The sequence below is a fragment of the Molothrus aeneus genome, chromosome 16 (genome assembly GCF_037042795.1).
Source record: "Molothrus aeneus isolate 106 chromosome 16, BPBGC_Maene_1.0, whole genome shotgun sequence".
In the NCBI taxonomy this organism is placed as follows: Eukaryota; Metazoa; Chordata; class Aves; order Passeriformes; family Icteridae; genus Molothrus; species Molothrus aeneus.
This window is the reverse complement of record NC_089661.1, coordinates 13,549,187-13,568,486: the sequence shown is the minus strand read 5'-3', so window position 1 is coordinate 13,568,486 and position 19,300 is coordinate 13,549,187. Positions and strand designations below refer to the sequence as shown.

General features: G+C 57.0%; 1 protein-coding gene across 1 annotated transcript in view; it reads left to right on the top strand.

Moving 5' to 3' along the window:
* The first annotated feature begins 523 nt into the window (after window positions 1-523).
* The window catches only part of LOC136563534 (ATP-sensitive inward rectifier potassium channel 12), a 31,729-nt gene continuing 12,952 nt past the window's right edge, over window positions 524-19,300 (top strand). The window contains exon 1 of the mRNA XM_066560985.1: window positions 524-665. The gene's annotated coding sequence lies outside the window, so the exon portion shown is untranslated. The remainder of the gene's footprint in view (window positions 666-19,300) is intronic.

Genomic DNA, 19,300 nt, shown 5'->3' with positions numbered 1-19,300 from the left:
CGCTCGCTCAGGATCAGATAGCAAGGAAACCAATAGCGGCGAGAAAAAAAAAAAAAAAAAAAAAAAAAAAAAAGAGAAAACCAACCCACATCAACCAACCAACCCACCCACCCTCCACGCTGAGGCTGGAACAGGCAGGTCCCTGCCAACTCCACAGCACGCAGCAAGCAGGGAAGAAGGGAAGAAGTCCACCCTCCCCGGGCAGGAGCGGAGTTGAGCCCGAAGGATATTTGATGACACTTTGGCTACGATGGGTCCCCCAGCATCTTCCAGAGCCCATTTGAGGGTGAAGGCTCCGAAAGCGCAGAGGGAGTTTGAAGCTAAATTCACCTGAGTCTGGATCTCTTGGTCGCTGGGATTTATCTATTTTTTCTTTTTTTCTCCACGAGGAAACCGAACCAAGAAAAAAAGCGAGTTTGCTTTTTTTTCCTTTTTTTTTTTTTAATCTCCCTCCTTTTTTTTTTTTTTTAAATTTTTTTTTTTCTTTTGGAAGAAGATTATTTTTTTCCCCCTGTGGTTGGAATGGAGGGGTTGGGTCTGTGCCTAAGAAGCAGCAGCAGCCGAACGTCGGTCCTGGGAGAAACCCGAGTGGATGTGGGGTCCCCTGCCAGCTAACTCTCCAGGAGCTGCAGCCCCACGGCCCGAGGGGCTGGATGCAGTGAGAGGTAAGTGCCGGCTCCGGTGCCTGCCGACCACGGCTCCTCCAGCTCCGTCTCAATCCCAAGTCAGAGGCAAAAACAGCAGTCTCATAGTGAGTCAATCACTTCCACCTATTGCAGCCCTAATGGAGAAATAAGACGGGGAAGTTTCGCAGCGCTGGCTCCACGGGGAAAGTTCCCCCTCACCCCTGTGCCCCAAATGCCAGTTTTGGGGGGGGGATGCTTTGCCAAGCGGCGTCACCGTGCCAGTGCCATGGGCCCCGTCCCTGCCCAGCCAGCGCTGGGGGTATTGCTGCTGCTTTTTGGGTTCCTCTCCGTGCTCCTGCTCCCCTCTGCTCGCTTCCCCCGGCCAGCTCGTTTCCTCACCCAAAACTTTTGCACAGCAGCGGTTTTGGGCGATGCCCACGCGGGGTTGTGCCCCTCGGTGCCCACACAGGGATGTTCACATGTTGGTGTGACACACACACACAGCTCCTGACCCTCCTATCCCCAACTCCCCGGGCCCTGCCGGCGGGGACACGCTTGGGGTGAGCCCAGGAGCTGCAGGGCTGGGGGGGTTTGGGAAGCAAACTGCAAAGCACAGGGAAAAATCTGAGCGAGCCGAGCCCAGCAGCAGCAGCAGCAACAGCAACAACAGCAGCAGCAGCAGCAGCAGCAGCAGCAGCAGCAGCATAATTGCATCACTGTAATAGTATCGGCGCTGAGCATGAGCCAGGCGAGTAAAATTGTCCAGAAAATGAGCTGTACTAAAGTGCCTCCAGTTAGCAGCACCTGCACGCCTTCACTGGGTGCTCGAGGCCGTTCGTATTTTTAGAAGTCTCTCTTAATTATAGAGCAAAGAGTGTGAGAGGGAAAATGGTGTGTATTTAGCAGCATTCCCGGACAGTTTTGCAGTGAATATGAGCACAAAATCACCAAATAGGGTTTATTTGATTCCCCCCCTTTGCACTTGTGATTTTGAACCACCTGTTTTGCTGTGGTGTCAGCAAACGAGGGCTGGGTTCTTTTCTTTCCTGTTCTTAGAAAGCGTGGCGTGACTTTGCCCGTGAAAAAGATGGGAAGCGGTCCTGCTGCCTTCCCTCTGCACCCCAAATCAACCCCAATTTCTGAGACCTCCCCATTCCCATCCCAGGGGTGACACTGCTGGGGACAGGGCGCTCACATGTCGGCGCCAGGTCTTCTGCAAGCAGCAGAGAGCTGGGGATGTTTTACAGGTCACTGTGAAAAAAAATCCACAACAATCCCTGCAACAACTTGTTTTGCTTCTACAAACCTTCTTCCCCTCATCCCCTTCTATGCAAAACTTTCCAGGGCCTTTTGTTTGGAACAGCAGGTGAAATTCCCTTTGTGTGAGCACAAAGCAATGAAGCCACCAGAAAATAATGAAAACAAGACTAAAAAAAAAAAAAAATTAAAAAAAAAGAAAATCCTTGCCTGCTCTTTTCAGGCCTGGAAGAACAGCGAGCGTTCCCATCCATGCCAGATAAGCTTAATAAAGCTCTGGCTTTGCTGGGGAAGGCACCGTAAAGGCCACTTTACTTCTTGCCTCTGATCCAAAGCACACTTTGAAATTCTGTGTTGCCTCTGCTGCTCTTTACCCAAAAGAGTTGCTTTGCCTGTGAAGTCAAAGCAGTTTTTTCCTTAGCGCTGGAAAGACCCGGGGGGGTTATGGCAATTCCCGTGGGACCAGCTGGGGTGGGATTTTGGTGTCACCCTGACTCTGGTGCCGTGGTGCTCTGTAGTTTTTGGTGGTGTCACAGTGGGGTTTTCCCCTGTCCCTGCTGGCTGGGGCAGCTCCACCAGCAGCACAGCAGAAATGCTCCTGCTGCGGATAAACTTCGGAGGAGCTGCACCCCGAGCTGAAACCTGGAATTTCCACCCAAGTCCTGTCAGCTTTAGGGGCTCTTAGGGTGGGAATGTGCTTGAGAGACACGGGAGCCTCACCCAACCCCTGTGCAGGGGGAGGGAGGCTGGGTTGGCAGTTTTGGGGGTGCTGTCTGCAGCAGGAGTGGGAGCGCTGTCCCTGTCAGGGGCTGCTGGAGGGACAGTGCTGTCCTGCTCTCCTGTCACCGCTCGGGTGTGTGGCACTTGGAGGGGACACCTTATGTAAGCAGTGATGGCAGCGCCGTGCCCCGGCCGTGCCACCCTGCTCTGCCACGGCCAGGCCCCGTCCTGAGGGTCCCCCCTGGGTGCAGGAGCTGCTGGATCACTGTGGAAGGAGCACAGTCCTCCTGTCAGGACAAACAGCCCCAAGCCCAGGGTTTGCCTGGGGGTTTTGCAGAGTTCATGGCTGCACCCTTCCCAGCACAGGCTCTGGCATCCCCAGCCCTGGGAGGTGGCACCAGGCTCAAGCACCTTTCTGGGCTCTTTTGCACCCCTTGGCTGAAATCCAGCCCCCTTTGGGTTTGGCAGTGCAGGGCAAGGGCTGGCTCACATGGATGAGGAGGCAGAAATTGTCCTCATGAGTGTGGGGACACTGGCTGGCAAAGGACCTGTGTCCCTGTCCCAGATCATGAGGCTGTCCCTCCATCCCCCTGAGTGCCCAGTGCACACCCAGCCACCTGCCCTGGCCCTGGTGTGCCTGAAATGGAGGAAAGGAGAGGAAAAAATGAGCATTAAGGGTCTTGGGAAGCCCCTGTGCCCCAGGGAGCGGAGCTTGGTGGGTGTCTCATCCCTCCAGCTCCACTCCAGCTTCTGAGTTGGGGTACAAGGGAGAAAGGTGGGGGTGTGGTGGCAGGGAGGGTCCCAGTGCTGCTCTGCACAGCTCTGGGTGACTGTGGGCTTGTCACCTCACAGGGATGTGCCCCTCTTTTGCCATTCCTGGCTCCTTCCTAGCTTGTTCCCTGGTTCCAGCTGGGTCCTGCAGTCCCAGCTTGATCCCAGTTCCCAGCTCATTCCCTCGTTCCCAGCTTGCAGTGAGGCAGGACTGCCGGTGGGCGATGGATTTCTTGCAAAGCTCTCTCAGATTCCCCCGTTGGACTTTTGAAGCATCTGGTATCACTATCTCAGCGTCATTATGAATTAATTAACATTAATTTCCTGCTCTGCTATCTCCCATTGCTGGGACCTTTAGCCTGGGCTTTTTTCTCCCCCTCCCTGACATCCTCAAACAGAAATGGCCAGATCCAGACCTTGCCTGACAGAAAACCAGAGAGAAATCACCTAACTGGGCAATGGGGGGCTTTTGGGGTGCCCATCCTGCACCTAGGCAGGGGATGCTGCTGGGATCCCGATGGTCTGGTAGCCAGGATAAGGCGGATCCCAGGCAGTTCTGCCAGCCCTGCCTGCCCCCTGGCCGTGCCCCAGCACGGGGGATGAGTGTTTGGGGATGGGAGATGCCGGCTGTGCCACCCCTCACCTCCATTTCCCTGCAGGGATGCGGGGCAGGTGGGGCCAGGGCTGTCCTGAAGGGGAAGGATTTTCCCTCCAGCTCTGGGAAATCCTGCTCGTGGCTCCCCAGCCTGTGCTGGAGGCACCAGGGGTGTTCCTCTCTGGGATGCTGCTCCAGGGACGCTGATCCCAAGGAGGTTGATGGCAGGGATGCTGTCACAGGGATGCTGTCACGGGGATGCTGGCCCCAGGAAGGCTGTCCTTAGGGATGCTGACCCTCCGGATTTGTGAGGATGGGGATGCAGATGCAGCAGGCTGGGATCAGGGCTGGATCCTTTGCATCCTGCTCCATGAGTCACCCCGAGGGAGGCACAGCCCGGGAGGCACAGCCTGACCCTGGCTCCTTCCCTGAGCCCTCACCTGCACGGGTGAGCCCTGGAGAGCCCAGAAGGACTCAGGGGGATGTGAGTGCAGCACCCGCTGCCTCCCAGCCCCATCCCACCCTCCCACGCCCCATTCCCTGCCCCACAGCAGCCCAACCCTCCTGTCGCCCCAGTGCCACCCCGGTGCCACCACCGTGTCCCCCACGGCAGGGCCACAGCAACCCAAGGGCCACCCCGGCCCCTCCTTGCAGTGTGGGCCGAGCTGGGGGGGGTTTCCCCCAAACTCCCAAGCCCCGGGGTGGGGGTGGCAGCCCCGGGGGGGGCCGGGGGACAACCCTGGTGTCCTACATCCCCCGAGCTGGCTGGGGCTTACGTAACGGCCGTGCTGCAGTGTCTGCTCTGCTCAGCGCCAGTGCCACCGGCGGAGCTGCAGCGCGAGCCCGACTCCCTGGATATTTGCTTTTTGGGGACAGGGGGGAGGGAGGGGGACACCTGCAGGGGAGCTGAGCTTCGGGGAGTGGCCAGCATCTGGAGGGGGTGGTTGGCAGGGCTGGCTGGGCACGAGGTTGAGGTGTCTGCTCACAGTCCCTTCTGGCAGTGACCTTGGGGGTCAGAGTTCCCCCCGGGTGGCAGCAGGAAGGAGGGGTTGGGGATGGGGACAGCAGAGAGGGCTTTGCCCTGGTCCTAAGCCAGAGGTGAGGTTGGAGTCCCTGCTGCACCCTCCTGCCACTCACAGTGCTGCCTCTCCCCTCTCAGGAGAGCACTGTGCAGGTGGGGAAACTGAGGCAGGAGGCTGTGACATCCTGTGGGGAGCAGGTACCAGGGACCCTCTGGATGGGGAGGGGATGGGGAATTACCAGTTCCTCGGAGAACCCTGGGTTGGAGATGCCCCAGCTGAGCCCAAGCTCAGCCCCCAGAGCTGGTGTCCCCACTCAGGGCTGGCACTTGGAGCAGCCTGACAGGGAGGGGCAGCTCTGGGTGTGTGTGACATGCCAGGGGCCATGGGGGGACACCAGGCTGGCTGCAGCACCCTTCGTGTCCCCAGCTTGAGTTCCCAGGAAGCCACAGGGTGCAGAGCAGGGAACTGCAGGGAGAGACCTCCCTGCCAGGCTGTGCCAAGGCCGTGGTGTGGCAGGGGACCAGTGTGTCACCAGTGTGCCACCAGTGTGCCACCGTGCCTGACCACTGCCAAGTGCTGGGGTGCACCTGGGATCTGACCCAGCCCTGGGGGCTGTGGGTGGGCTCAGGGTGCTGACAGCAGCCCAGGGGCTCAGGTGGCACCTGCTGCAGGTCCTTCTGCAGCTGAAATGTCACCACAGTCCCACTCTGACCCAGCTCTGCTCCAGCACAGCTCGCTGCAAGCAGGAGGAGGGTTTGTGTCCCAGTGCTGTGGGGACCTGGTGGGTCCCTGGCCCATCCTGCTCGTGCAGGGCCATCCAGTGCCACCAGCAGCTGGGCTGTGCCTCCGTGGTGCCTCATAGCAATGCCACCACCTGTGAGTGCCACCTGCCCTCAGGGGTGCCTGGCAGGGCAGCATGTGTGTCACTGGAGGGCTGTGGGAAATCCCAGTGTGAAATACGTGGTGTCATCCATCAGTGACAGCCAGGGTGGCCCCAGGGACCGAGGCAGTGAGACCACCCTTTTCTCTCCCCCTTTGCCCCTCGTTCCCAGGCTCAGCTGGCATTTCTGCCAGGGTTTGGTGGGATGGAGCCCCAGCACCCCCAGCATCCTGCTGGGTCCCCTGTGCCCTCCTGGAGGGCGCACGCTGTGCTCAGCACAGGGACCCCACACCCCGGGGCCAGGGGGAACCAAGGACACCAGTGAGCTCATCCCTCCTGCCTGGGCTGGGAAAATCATTGCATTGTGCTCCCTGCAAGAGGCTCAAAGGCCTTTGGTTCCCTTTTAGGATGTGGCTGGAAAGGAGCCACCAAAACAAATGCCAGGAAAAATAAGCCTTCGGTAGTGGCTACTTTCTTTTTGGGATCTGAATGTGGGTCCCTCACCTCACTTGGGGAACTCCCAGTGCTTGGGTTGCAGGGATGAAACTCACCCCAACGCAGGCCCTTCATTTCTGCCAAATTCCAACCTGTTGGGTGATTCAAATGTTCAGGAGAAGTCTCTGGATTGTGCTGCTTTGTCCCTGCAGCAGAGCAGGGGAGCCCTGGCACAATCCCCTGGAGGGTTGGGGCACCTGGCTCGGTGGGATCCTGCTCCCCAGCCAGGCTGGGATCTCAGCTGGGCTGAGAACACCCTCCAGCTCGTCACACACATGGGCCAGCTAATCTGCATCTGACAGCGAGTCATCCTTCCCACCGTGCTGAGGGCTGCACTGACAGTGTGCCTAAAGGGGCTGATGAATTAAGTGCATCTTATAAATACACCAGATATTAAAATTCCCGTGTAATTACAGTGCAATGGATTGTGTGTGGTGCTGAAGGGGAAGCAATTCAGCAGAGCAAAGGAATTACAGAGAGAGAGGAGAGGCAGTGAGGCATCACTGCACCCAGCTCTGCTCTGCCGGGGTAGAGCAGGGGCTGCAGTGGGAGCAAGGCTGAGAGGCCCCAGAGCTCTGCTGGCATCCAGGGCTTGTCTGGGACACTGCAGGGACTGGGGACATTGAGTTGGAACCTGCAGAGTTTCGTGGAGGGGAGTGAGAGAGGGCTGTGCTCTGCTTCATCCCTTGCTCTCCCAGGGAGGAAGGCACCCTGCTCCCCGTCTGCCTCTGGCCACACAGACCCACGAGCTCATCCCACTGCTCCCAGGGCTCCCATGTGTGACCAGCACTCAGTGCTTGAGCAGATCTAAGAGAACCTGATTTCCTTTCCTTTCCTTTCCTTTCCTTTCCTTTCCTTTCCTTTCCTTTCCTTTCCTTTCCTTTCCTTTCCTTTCCTTTCCTTTCCTTTCCTTTCCTTTCCTTTCCTTTCCTTTCCTTTCCTTTCCTTTCCTTTCCTTTCCTTTCCTTTCCTTTCCTCCTCTTCCCCTTCTCTTTCCTCTTTGCTATCTTCTTTCCTTTCCTTTATTTTTTTTCTGTCTCCCTCCTCTCTTTTCCCCTACTGGATTTTTGTTTTTGTTTTTGTTTGTTTGGTTGGTTGGTTGGTTTGGGTTTTTTCCCCTGCTTCTCATTTTCTCTCTCCTTTTCCCCTTTCATGCTCCCAGCCCCGGGAGCTGCAGGTGTGTGAGCTGCAGGCAGAGGCTGCTCCAGGTGGTCAAACATCCCATCCCACCGCTCACATCCCCACATTCCAGCACCGGTGGCACGGGGGGGAATTTCTTGGTGCTTTCAGCCCCCCTGGCCCAGGGAGGGGGTGCCACCTGCAAGGGACCTCGTGCTCAGAGTGTCCCCAGCACGGTTTGGCTGCGGAGCTGCCGGAGCAAAGGCTTTGCCTTAATGAGCCGGTGCTGGCTGGCTCATTAATGATGTGGAGCGGCGCCATCGGCAGACAATTAGGGAGTGTTGTCCCCGGCTCTAATGAGGGCACAGAGCGAGCTGGGGGTGCTGTGGGGTGCTGTGGGATGTGATGGGATGCTGTGGGATGCTGTGGGGTGCTGTGGGGTGCTGTGGGATGTGATGGGATGCTGTAGGATGCTGTGGGATGCTGTAGGATGCTGTGGGATGCTGTGGGGTGCTGTGGGATGTGGTGGGATGCTATAGGATGCTGTGGGATGCTGTGGGATGCCATGGGGTGCTGGGGGATGCTGTGGGGTGCTGTAGGATGCTGTGAGATGCTGTGGGGTGCTGTAGGATGCTGTGGGGTGCTGTAGGAAGCTGTGGGATTGCTGTGGGGTGCTGCAGGATGCTGTAGGAAGCTGTGGGGTGCTGTGGGATGCTGTGGGGTGCCGTGGGGTGCCACATGTGTGGGCACAGAGCTGGGCTGTGTCAAGGCACCCACCTGGCAGCACCAGTGACCCACCCCACCACCACCCACAGTGCTGCCTCCTCCTCATCCTCTTCTTCCTCCTCCTCTTCTCCCTCTCCAGAAGGGCCAAGAGTCACACAGGACACTGTCCCCATCGTGTCCCCATCCCACCCTTGGTGAGGACACGGGGCCCTGTGATGCCTGCCTTCACTGGTGCAATGGTGTTTGTTCACTAATTAGCACAATCTGGCAACCCACACCGTTCTCCCAGTCATTAATTGTTATTAATTATTTGTTATGCAAATAGGATTGAGGAGCACAGGGCTGAAGGCAGCACAAACACAAACAGTCCCAGGCCTGGGTGTTTGTGTAAGGGTGGGCAAGGTGGGAGGGCCTGGAGCCACCCTGGCTCTGGGTGCTGGCCCCTGCCTGGGGTCCCCTGGGAGCTGGGGACATGCTGGTGGCATCAATGGCAATTGGTGTTGCAGGGCTGGCGTTGGAGGGGACTGCAGGAGTGCTGGATGTGGGCTGTAATGGGGTCATGGTGCTTTTCAGGGTCCTGGGGGAGGAAGGTGATGACCCAAGGGTGAAAGGAGATGTGCTGGTGGCGGGTGGCTGAGGAAGGTGCTGCTGGCAGAGGTGGGAAAGGTGATCTCTGTGTTCTGTGGGTGCTGAGGATGTCCTGTCCCGCTCTTTTCCCTGTGCACCATCCCTGGGAATGGTGTCTGGGGGGAAGTTGGGATCTTTCACCAAAGCTGGTTCATAGGTGGCAGTTTCCCGTCTCCACCCCCAGCTTGGATGGAGAATGGGGCTGGGACCCACCTGTGCACCCCTCCCAGCCACTGCTTGGTGCTGATGGGGCTTTATTTGGGTGCTCCCCACCTTCCCCTTCCCCTCCACCTGGGGCTCTCTGCTCTCTCCATGCCTCCCTTCACTTTGCACGCCTCTGATCTCCCCATCCACCCCAAATGCAGCCCCCCCCATCACCTCCCTGTGCCACAGAGCTACAGCACCAGGGGCACCGTGCCACAGGGATACAGCCTGGCAGCAGCAGGGCCCTACCCAAGCCCTGCCTGAGCAATGGGGAAGGGAACTGAGAAAAAAATGGAAATTAAAGAGAGGAAAGGATTAATAAGGATCCTGCCTCAACCACAATGGCTTTGTTTCAGGAGAGCTGATACCGCACGCTGGCCATTGCTGTTCCTCAGAGGGTTTTGGGAAGCAGAGAGGTTTTGGCCATGCCCAGGTGCAGATCTGGAGTGCTGTGAGTGTGGTCTTGGTCCCTGCCCAGCCACTGATATTCCCTGGTGTCCCCAGCCAAGTGCTGCACCATGAGGCCACCGTTGGCACAAAGCAGAGCCCTGGCAGAGTGGAGATGTGGGGGAAGAAAGGTGTTCTCACAAGGCAGTGCCTGTCCTGCTGGGTGCTCTGTGGAGCCATGCCCTGGGACATGGGACAGCCTGGAATCTGGAGGGCTGCTGGCTCCTGCTGCACAGGGCATCACCCCACGGGCTGTGTACAGCTCGCCCTGACTGCCCCGAGCACAGAACCGCCCGTGTGTTTGTAACAACTCCCTCTTGCAAGCACCAAGCTCCATGTGGATCACCTGTACATCCCTGTATGTCCCTGTATCTCCCTCCCCAGCTCTGGTGTAATTTGCTTTTTGCACTTCCTAGATCCCTCAGCCACTGCCCCATAAGGCTGCTTCCTGCATTTCCTCCATCCCGGGGTATTTGCCCTTTAGAGGAACATTTCTTTAGAGGTATTCCCAGCAGGGATGGGAGGGGAGCAGCACTTTGCACAAGCTGTGCTCAGAGCTGCAGCGGCGTCCCGACAAAGCTCTCCCATTATTCCTGTGCCTGATGTCCGTGGGGAGCTCAGCCTCTTTTCTTCCCTCTCCGCTGCAGGAATCAGCTCTGGCTGCCGCCAGGGTTATCTCCATCCTCCAGCTTGCAGCACGCTCTGCTGGTTCCCCGTCCCTCCGAGGGCTGGGGCCCGACCCCGGCCGGGCAGCTCAGGCTCCCGCAGCGGAGCGCCGGGGCTGCATTCTCCCATCGCCAATAATGAGCTCGCAGATAAAATCAGGAGAAAAACCGGGGACTTGTGGAAGTTCCCTGCCTGCCGCCTGGGCACTGGTGCGTGCTCTCTGCCCCATCCCGATGCCAAGGCTGAGCCGGGGGCTGCGGGGAGGGCTGAAGCCAGATGCCAGTTTCTAATAAAGCTCAGCTCCCGCCGTGAGCCGCTCCAGATGAGAACGGCGGGGAAGCCGCCGCCGGACGGACACGTGAAAAGCAGCTGAAGGTGAAAGGATCTTGCATCTGTGCGCTGCCCGTGATTTGTGGCATGAGGATGCCCTGAGGAGCATCGTGCCCCGGCTCTGGCCCCCGTGGGGGGCTCAGGGGGCTGCGGGGTCCGAGGCGCGGGCGCTGCGGGGAGCGCAGCAGGAAGGAAGCGCTGGGCGAGGACACAGCCAGCACTGCGTGCACGTCCTTACACGTGTGCTATTTTCAGCTTGACGGGGAGCAGGCCAAGTTCTCCAACAGATTGAGTTGGGAGCTGAAATCCTCCTCTCCTCCTCCCCGCTGCCCAGCACCCACCGCCTGCAGGCACGGCGGGTCCGAGCGCGCCGCGGGCCCCGCGCTCTGCTCCGTGCGGTCCGTGCTCCCATCCCTCCGGAGCTGAACCCCGCTCCCTCTGCCGCTGCTGCCGCTGCCCCACCTCGTAGCAAGGCCACAGGATCTGTCCCTGCTCAGGGGCCAGCGGCTGCAGCTTCTCCTTTCCCCACTTTGCAGCTTCTCCCTTCCCCACCACCACCAGCATCCTCCCAAACCCAAACCCATCGTGGATCTTCAGCCTCACCTGCCTTTGGCTTCATCACACACATTCTCACCTGCTCCATCCTTGCTTTTTTCCCAAGAAGAAATATCTCTCCTCCCCTCCTTCCTCCCCTTCCCAAATTCCTCCTTCCTCACCCCCATCGCTGTGACCCCTCCAGAAGTGCAGCCATGTCCCCGCCTTGTTTGAAATGCAGGAAAGAAGCCCATGTGCACCTTACTGCCTCGGCACCCTCTAATCATTTTGTCACACAAAAAGCACTTTTGTCAAGCCCCCACAGGCAAACTGGAAGGGGATGGATTGGGAAGAGGCATCTGACACCACTCCCTGTTTTTTCCCCCTTTTGCCATCCGGGGTTTTGCTTTACGTGCGGGACAAGCATTGGGTTTTTCTCTCCTCTCCCTCTCCACGTGTTTCAACAACTGTCCTGAGAGAGTGAAAGGAATAAGGGAAATGTTACAGGAAAGCAGCAAGGCTGGAGAAAATGCATTGCCAGAGGCTGGGTCTGCTCAACAAAGTGCAATTACGCAATGGGAGGAGAAAGCTGTTCAGGCCCAGAGAGGGGTTTCCAACCAGGACTAATGGAGCCCCAGGCCTGGTCACCTGGGATGGCCCCAAAATGTTCAGGTGCTGGGGGGGCATTAAATGGCTCCTTCTGTCCAGCACATGAGCTGCTCTGAGGGGTTTTACAGTGGGAGGTCAATGGCACTGGTTTGCTCCATCCTCAAAGCAGCAAACTCAGTGACAGCGGCTGCCTGGCCCAATCCTGGGAGCCCAAACCTTCCTCCAGGGCCAAGCCCCTGAAGGAGACAGGGTTGTCCTTGATGTCATCTCTCCCACTGCATGTTCAGGAGGGGTGTCCCTTTCTCAGCCCCTTCATCTTCTCTGATGAGAGTCTGGGGTCACAGAGCAGCTGACAGCAGCCCTTTCCTCCAGGAAAAGGGTGGAGGCACTTGGAGTCAGCATTTCATATGGCCTTGAGGACAGATGGGCTTCCCAGGGACAGGCAGACGGTGTCAGGGGAACAGGCTCTACTCCAAGTATGGGGACCTCTGATTTGGGTTCTGCAGCCTGGGAATGTGGCTCTGCTTTTCTTCCCTGCTTTTCTTTCGGCTGGCACTTGCCTGAGCATAGGGGCAAGCTGTCTTTGCCAGCCTGTGTCACATGAGCACCACGGGGAGTTTGCACAGAGCTGATCCCCTCTCCCTAACCTTTCCACTAATGAGGAGGCAAATTCCTGGGATGGCTGCAGCGCTGGAAGGTCAGAGCCATCACAGCCTGGCAGCCCCATGGCTCTGCCCATGGTCCCATCCCCCTTTCCCACATCCTTAGTGGTTTGGGGTGTAAAGAGGAGCTGGGAACGGGATGCTCCAAGGAATTCTCATGTCCAGGATGGCACCATTGGCTGGAAAAATGAGGCACCACAAAGCAAAGCCGAGCCCTGCCTAACGAACAGGCGGTCATTAACTCTGCGCTGAAGTGTTTGCAGGTCTACAGCACAGAAAAAAAAAAAAATCCCCAGAACCCACTTGCAAATGCTGCTCATCTAATTAGGGTACAAGGAAAGGCCCATCCATCCTTATGTGTCCAGCATGTCCTCAAACACGCACGTGAAATCCGGGCCATCAAACACTCGGAGCCGGCGTCGCAGCAAGACGCTCCCGTCCGGAGACAGGTCTTTAAATCATCCCCGAGCTCTGGGAAAACTGCAGACAGCTCCAGAGTGGAAAATGAAAAGGCAAAACGTTGCTCCTGGAGCTCTTGCCCTGAATTATTTGCTCAGCTTCAATAATAAGTTACACACAAGCCAAAGTGAAGCTGCTCAGATGGTTTTTTGGGGAGAACCAGCCTGGTGGATGCTGTGGAGCGGTGCCTGGACCCTTGGTCCTCCAGCACCTTTGGGAATTGATGTGCTCTGGGAAGACAGGCTGGGAAAAGAGGGGAAAAAAATCCCTCTTTAATGGGCTTTTGTGCAGTATGCAGGTGTGGGAGATGGGATTGAAGCTTTTAATTGATTGTCCTGGAGCTGGAGGGGACAGCAGTGGTGGGGATGATGTTGCTCTGTCTCCTGTTTGCTGGCCCTGTTGCTCCCATGAGTGAATAACTGGCAGGTACCAGCAGGGAAAACTCTGGGCTCTTTCCCTTCCTTATTCTAGGCTAGTTTGACTAAATGTGGCTCGTTTAGGATGAATCACTCTTGCACTGCTGGTTGTGACCTGCTGGCCACTGTGCTTGCTGAGCTACTGCAATTTCTCTTTTATTGGTGAAAATGAGAAGTTGCTTTTTCTGCCCTTTTCTCTGGGATCACAGATTGCAAATAATGATTGCCTTAAACACAGGCTATTTCCCAGCTTGCTGGGGAAGGGATTGCTGGGTGTTCAGTGCTGGTGGCACCAGGAGCCAGGCCAGCTCTGTGTTAACATGGTCCAACAAGCATCTTAATTTAACTCTCTGTAATTTAACTCTCCTTTATTTAAGTCTCCCCTTTCTCAACTTCATCTTTCCTAATGGAGCAGAGTGGATGAGGTCTTGCCACGGGCCATGTGTTGCATCCTGCACACTGGGCTCTGGGTTGGTTTCCATGTGTTTCTCATGGAAAGGTGGTGTCTGGGCTGGATCCTGCTCTGTTGAGCTGCAATGGATCCCATTTTCTCTTGTGCCTGATTCCATGGGATCACATGGAGTACAAGGAGCTGTTCACACTGAGTGGTTGTGGCTGAATTTGTGTCCCTGGATTTATTGGTTTCTGTTTGCTGCTTTTTCTCCCGTTTCCTTTCCATGGGATTATTTATAGCCAGGCCAACTCTGCTCCCACTCTCCTCTCCCTCCGAGGTCCCCAGGTGTTGCCTTGAGGAGTCAGGTACCTTGTTCCCAGTGAAAGATGCTGTCAAGGCTTAGCCCAAGGGCACAGGTATAAAACTTCCTGCAGGAACAATTTGCTGCAGGAATTGTGCTGAACCAGCCAAACTGGGTGGTTTCAGGGGATCAACCAGGACTGCGCTGAGATGATCTCACCTGCTTGCTTCCAGCCTGATCCCATTGCTTGTGTAACTCAAACATGTTTTGTAAGGAAAATCTAACCTGATGATCCTTCCCCCTATGGACTAAGCCAGGATCTGATTTTGGCATTTCTGGCAATAGCAAAATATAAATTTTCCCCCACGGCTTCTTCTCTTTGTGACTCTCATAAGAGCCCTGAGGATTCTGCTGATGCCCTGAGACAGCAGCAGGTCTGGGCACATGGTTAAAGGTGCAGATGAGACACTTGGGACATGGATTAGTGGTGGCCATGGCAGTGCTGGGTTAACTGGGTGGTCTTAGAGACCTTTTCCAACCCTAATGATTCTGCGTGGTGCAGAAAGGCAGGGAGGTCTCCAGAAACCCAAAGAGTGGCTCCACATTTGCCTTGGGTCTGTCAGGACCCAGGACCCAGCAACCTTTACCCCAAATGAAAATGTGCTTTTGGGGTAAAAAACCCCAACAAAACACATTAAAAAAAAATATCACTATCTGTGATGCCATCTGTGTCTGCAGAGTGGCACAGCAGGGACAAGCTGTGCCCAGACTGCTGAGCACCTATGCCAGGGAGCTGAAAGAGGTGGCACAAGCCTTCCTCCTCATTTTCCCCCCCTGGGAGAGGAATGTCCTGTTTCTCCTGGGAACAACGTATCTCCTTGGCATCTCTCTCTTTAGAAGCTTTGATTTCTTTTCCAACTGCAGCTCTCTAGCCTCAACAGCATGTCTTGGATATTTTTTTCTCCCACTGGTTGATCTCCTGTTGATCCCAGGGGAAGGCTGGTTGGAAACCTCTCCAGCAGCCCAGGCAAGAGGCAATGGAGGGCTGGGGGCAGCAAGTTGCCAGTTCATTTGTTTTCCTCGATGGGGCTTCAAAAAAAAAAAAAAAAAGTGATGGGCTGATGAGTTTGGAGTCTCAGGGGGGCAATTTCCCTGGCAGCATCCAAGTTGTGTCACCTCTCTGCTTGGCTCTGTGACGACAGTGTTGATTTGAATTCTTCCAACTTAAGACTGATTTAAATGATGGTGAAGTTGGGGGGTGGCGTGTGGGAGTAGAGCACTGAGCGCTATTCTTTTTCGGTTGTCATATGCCTCCATAAAGACTTCTTCTGCCTTGGGGATTTGCATAGATCCCTGGTCCAGATTGTGCTGCAAAACCCACCGGTGGTCCTCAAAGCTATGGCAACGCTTCTGTGCTGGCTCCTGAGGCAGATGAAGCTGGGAAGTTTAGGTGTGTTTGCAAGTCTTATGCCATCATTGTTCCTTTTTGGGTTTGGGGGATGCAGATGGGGCTTGGAGCGCAGCTGGGAGACCCCACTCCCCTCCTGACCGACAGCTTTCCCCCTCCTCTGCAGCCCCATCCCCTGGGGAATGTCTGGCTGCATTTCTATTCTATTCTATTCTATTCTATTCTATTCTATTCTATTCTATTCTATTCTATTCTATTCTATTCTATTCTATTCTATTCTATTCTATTCATTTCTCCTCAGCACGTTCTGCTTCGCTGAGCTCTCCCAGCCTTGCACTCCAAACCACTCTAAATTGATGGCAAGATGGTGAGGTCAGGAAAAAAACCCAACATTCTCAATGTTTTTGTGAAAAATAGGTGTTTGGGTAATGACCTCATGGGGAGGGAGGCTGCAGAGTGAGCCAGTCTCCTACCAGTGAAACCGCAGGAGGCGAACGAGTGGGATTGTGCAAATGTCCCAGCCACAGGGAAAGCTTAATTCGGTGCTTGTAATAGCTGAGGACACGCACATCTGTAGGGAAGCAGGCTCCCTTCCTCGCGCTGCTCCCAGAAGGGCTTGTTTGTTTAATTTTATCTCGCCGAGAAAATTATAAAAGGAAAAAAAAAAAAACCAAAAAAAAAAACAACAACCCATACAACCACCACTCTGTGGTTTTACTCAGCTGCAGCACAAAACCACCCCAGCGGAGCCTGGAGAGCGCCGGGAGCGAAGCCCTCGCCTGAGCCCAGGTATTTCCGTGGGGAAGAGGGGCAGCGAGGGGCCCCTTGCTCTGCCAGGACCCCGCTGCCTGCTGGCACAGGGCCAGGCAGGATGGAGCCGGCTGTAGGAATCGTCAGAGCTGGAGAAATCCGCACATCGCACTCGCTAATCTTCCCCTCCCATAAACCCCACTGCCCCGGGCAGCGGTACCCTGGAAGGAGGGAGATGTTTGCCCTTTGAGAGGCTGGAGGAGGATGGGGGTCTCTGGGGCCCCCAGCACAACAGCCTGGCTTGCCCAGGTGTCACTACTGCACCTTCTGGCCGAGCAGAGTGGGCAAGGTTGGATTTTGGGGCAGAAAGTTGAGATCTTTGTGGTGGTTGGCGCTCTGGAAGCTGCCATGTAAACCCCGCCACAGAGATGGCTGGTGCGGCTGGATAACGTGGGAGCGCCTGTGCTCTGGTTTCAGCTCATTTTCCTCGCTGTCATTAGTTTAAATTTCCGAGGGAGCCTGGGCTTGGCATCAGACGCTGACATCCTTTAATTTAACAAATGTAAAAACGGGACGGTTTCCAAGTGGAGTGATTAGAAACGTCCCGCTCCGTCCCGCAGCCGCGGTGCCGGGCGCTGGCCGGGCCGTCCCCGCCACCCCGCTCCCCCCGCCGGCGGGGCTGCGGCTGAGACCTCCCACACTCGTCACACGGGTGTGACACCCATCATCACCATCCCTGCCCGCTGCTCAGCGCTGCCATCCCCATTCTCACCATCCCTGCCCGCTGCGCTGCGCCGCCGGGAGCTGCCGATGGGCCCGGCTGGCGAGCAGCAGCAGCGGGGCTGGGTGCAGGAGAGCAGCTCTCCCTCCAAGGGGAGGGACGGGCCTGTGCCCCCCGTGCCACCCCCAGAGCACCCCCCGAGATCCCGTCACCCCTTCACCCTGGCAAGGGCCTCCTCCGCCTCCGGGTTTGCGTAGGAGGGCGCGTGTCCCCCCTAAGCTGCTTAATGAGGGTTAAGAAGCTAACGGGCTTATTTCCAGCAATGGTTTCCACAGCTCTGCAGGTGTCCCTGGAAGCGGAGTGGCCCTGCTCCCACCCGGGAGCATCCTGCTGGTGCACCCACCAGCCAGCCTGTGCTGCCATGAGCTCGTTGGTGCTCAGCCAGCTGCCTGAGTCAAATCAGTGTCTGTTTTCAGGGTGTTTCAACACCCTGTGACAAAGACCCAGGCTGTGGTTTGGGTAGGGAAGGGGAGTAGGGGGGTGGCATCCCTATGGATACATCCCCCACCGCCCTGGTCCCTCTCTCTCTGCCTCCAGAGCATCTCTGCAGCATCCCTGGGCGGTCGCCTGGAGACGGCCGCCGCGGGTTGCCACAGCGACGGAGCCTTCGCTCAGCATCCCTCCAACTCCGCAGCCTTGGCCGAAGTTGGGCGACAGGAAAATATCCCAGGGAAGGGGCTCTGTCCTCCCCTGGGGTAGCAAGCACAGGGCTGGGGAAACTGAGGCACAGCTGGTGGGGTTGGAGGCAGCTGTGAGGCGATGGAGAAGGGTTTGGAAGTTGCCTGTGAGGTGCAATGGGGTGAAGAGTGGTGGAAATGGGGCTGGTGGAGGGCAGGGGGTGCCTGCAGTCTCTGGGGTGGGGGTCAGCACTTTGGGGGGCAGCACCTCCACATGAGTCCTCCCAGCAGCAGCCATCGATTGTCACCATGGCAATGCCAGCTGTGCTCAGGTTGTCATCTGTTGTGACATCCAGCACGTGCTGGGGTAGAGGCTGCAGGAGTGTGCACACCCTGGGGGGCTCAGCCACCCAGAACCCAGACAAAAACCTGGGGTCCCCACACAGGATGGGGAGACTGGCCCCAAAACCATCAGGGTCCCTCAGGGATGGGGCTCCACAGGGAGGCGCGGTGGCACAGGCTGGTTCCTGGCCCTGGGGACTCTCTGTGGTGAGGGAGAGGAGGATGAGACCCTTTGGGGTGACCCTTTGGGGTGATCATGCCCCCCACCAGCCCCACCACAGAGGGCTCCCCCCCAAACCAAGCCTGTAACTGAAGGCGATGTCCGTGGAGGGCGAGGAGAGGTTACGTAACTTCAGCGTTTGGAAAATTCTTTCTGCTCCCTTATCGGCTTTATAAATATCTCGACCTGGGGCCAGGCCAGCCAGGGGGGAAGGTAATGACAAGGGCTGCTGCCAGTCCCCACGCTCAGGCCTCTCCAGCCACCGTGCCTCAGTTTCCCCACCTCTATGGACAAAAGCATCCCTGCTTCTCCCGCTGCTGTGCTGAGGGGAGGGCTCCTTGCTGCCTATGGGAGCAGAGAGTGTTTTTCCCCTCCAACAGAAAAAGAGGGGCATTTTTTCTTCCTCTCCTGAAATAGGTTTGAGGGTGGTTTTAGGTCAGAGACCTCCTTAAGCGGCAAGACCAAAGAACCAAGGTCCTGCCTGCAGCACCTACTGCCTTGCCCTAATCTGGTATCACATCCCCCAGGTTTCAATTTGTTGCATCCTTCTTGCTGGTCTTTGATGTCCCAAAAGTCCCTGGGTGGGGGTCATGCAGTGCCTTACCCACTGTGTTTTCCCAGCAGGATGCTGGGGGTGGGTGCCTGCCCTGTTCCCCCTGCTCCCCACAGCCCTCCTGCCCCCACAGCCCAGCCAGTGGACAGTGGGATGCTGGTGCATGGCTGCTGCCCACTGCAGGAGCCCCAGGCTTTGAGGGGGGGCTGAGCAGGTCCCCTGCTCACGTGCACTCTCATTTGTGCCACTTGCAGGGCTCTGTTCCCCCCGGGGGTGTCGGAGGGCGGCCGGGGCCGTGTCGATAGGAGAGCGCACGGCACACACAGCCAAGGGCAGCGTTGTGTAACTCTCCGTGAGGCTCTTCACCAGGGCCATGTCACCCTGTCCCAATGCCACCAGACTTGTCATCCCCCCAAGTGCCACCAGACTTGGCCCCTGCCCCAGCCACGGGGTCCTTTTGCTCTGTGCCCTCCCATTGCCAGCACGGTCTCCCAGCCATGCCAGGATGCTGTGTGATGCCTGTTTTCACTGCCCAAGGGATGCTGGTGGGCAGGACCAGGACCCCAGGGGTTCTGCAGTCTATTCTGGGTGGCAGCAGCATGACACCACTGTTACCTCCCCAAATCTCCCTGTGACAGCATTTTGGGTTTGCCTGCTGGTGCCCTTCTCCTTGTCAGCCCATGTGTGCACACAGCAGTGCCCGGGCTCGCCAATGCCGGGCTTTGCACTCGCCTTGTTCATTGTAGGGTTGCACAAGGACACACGTGGG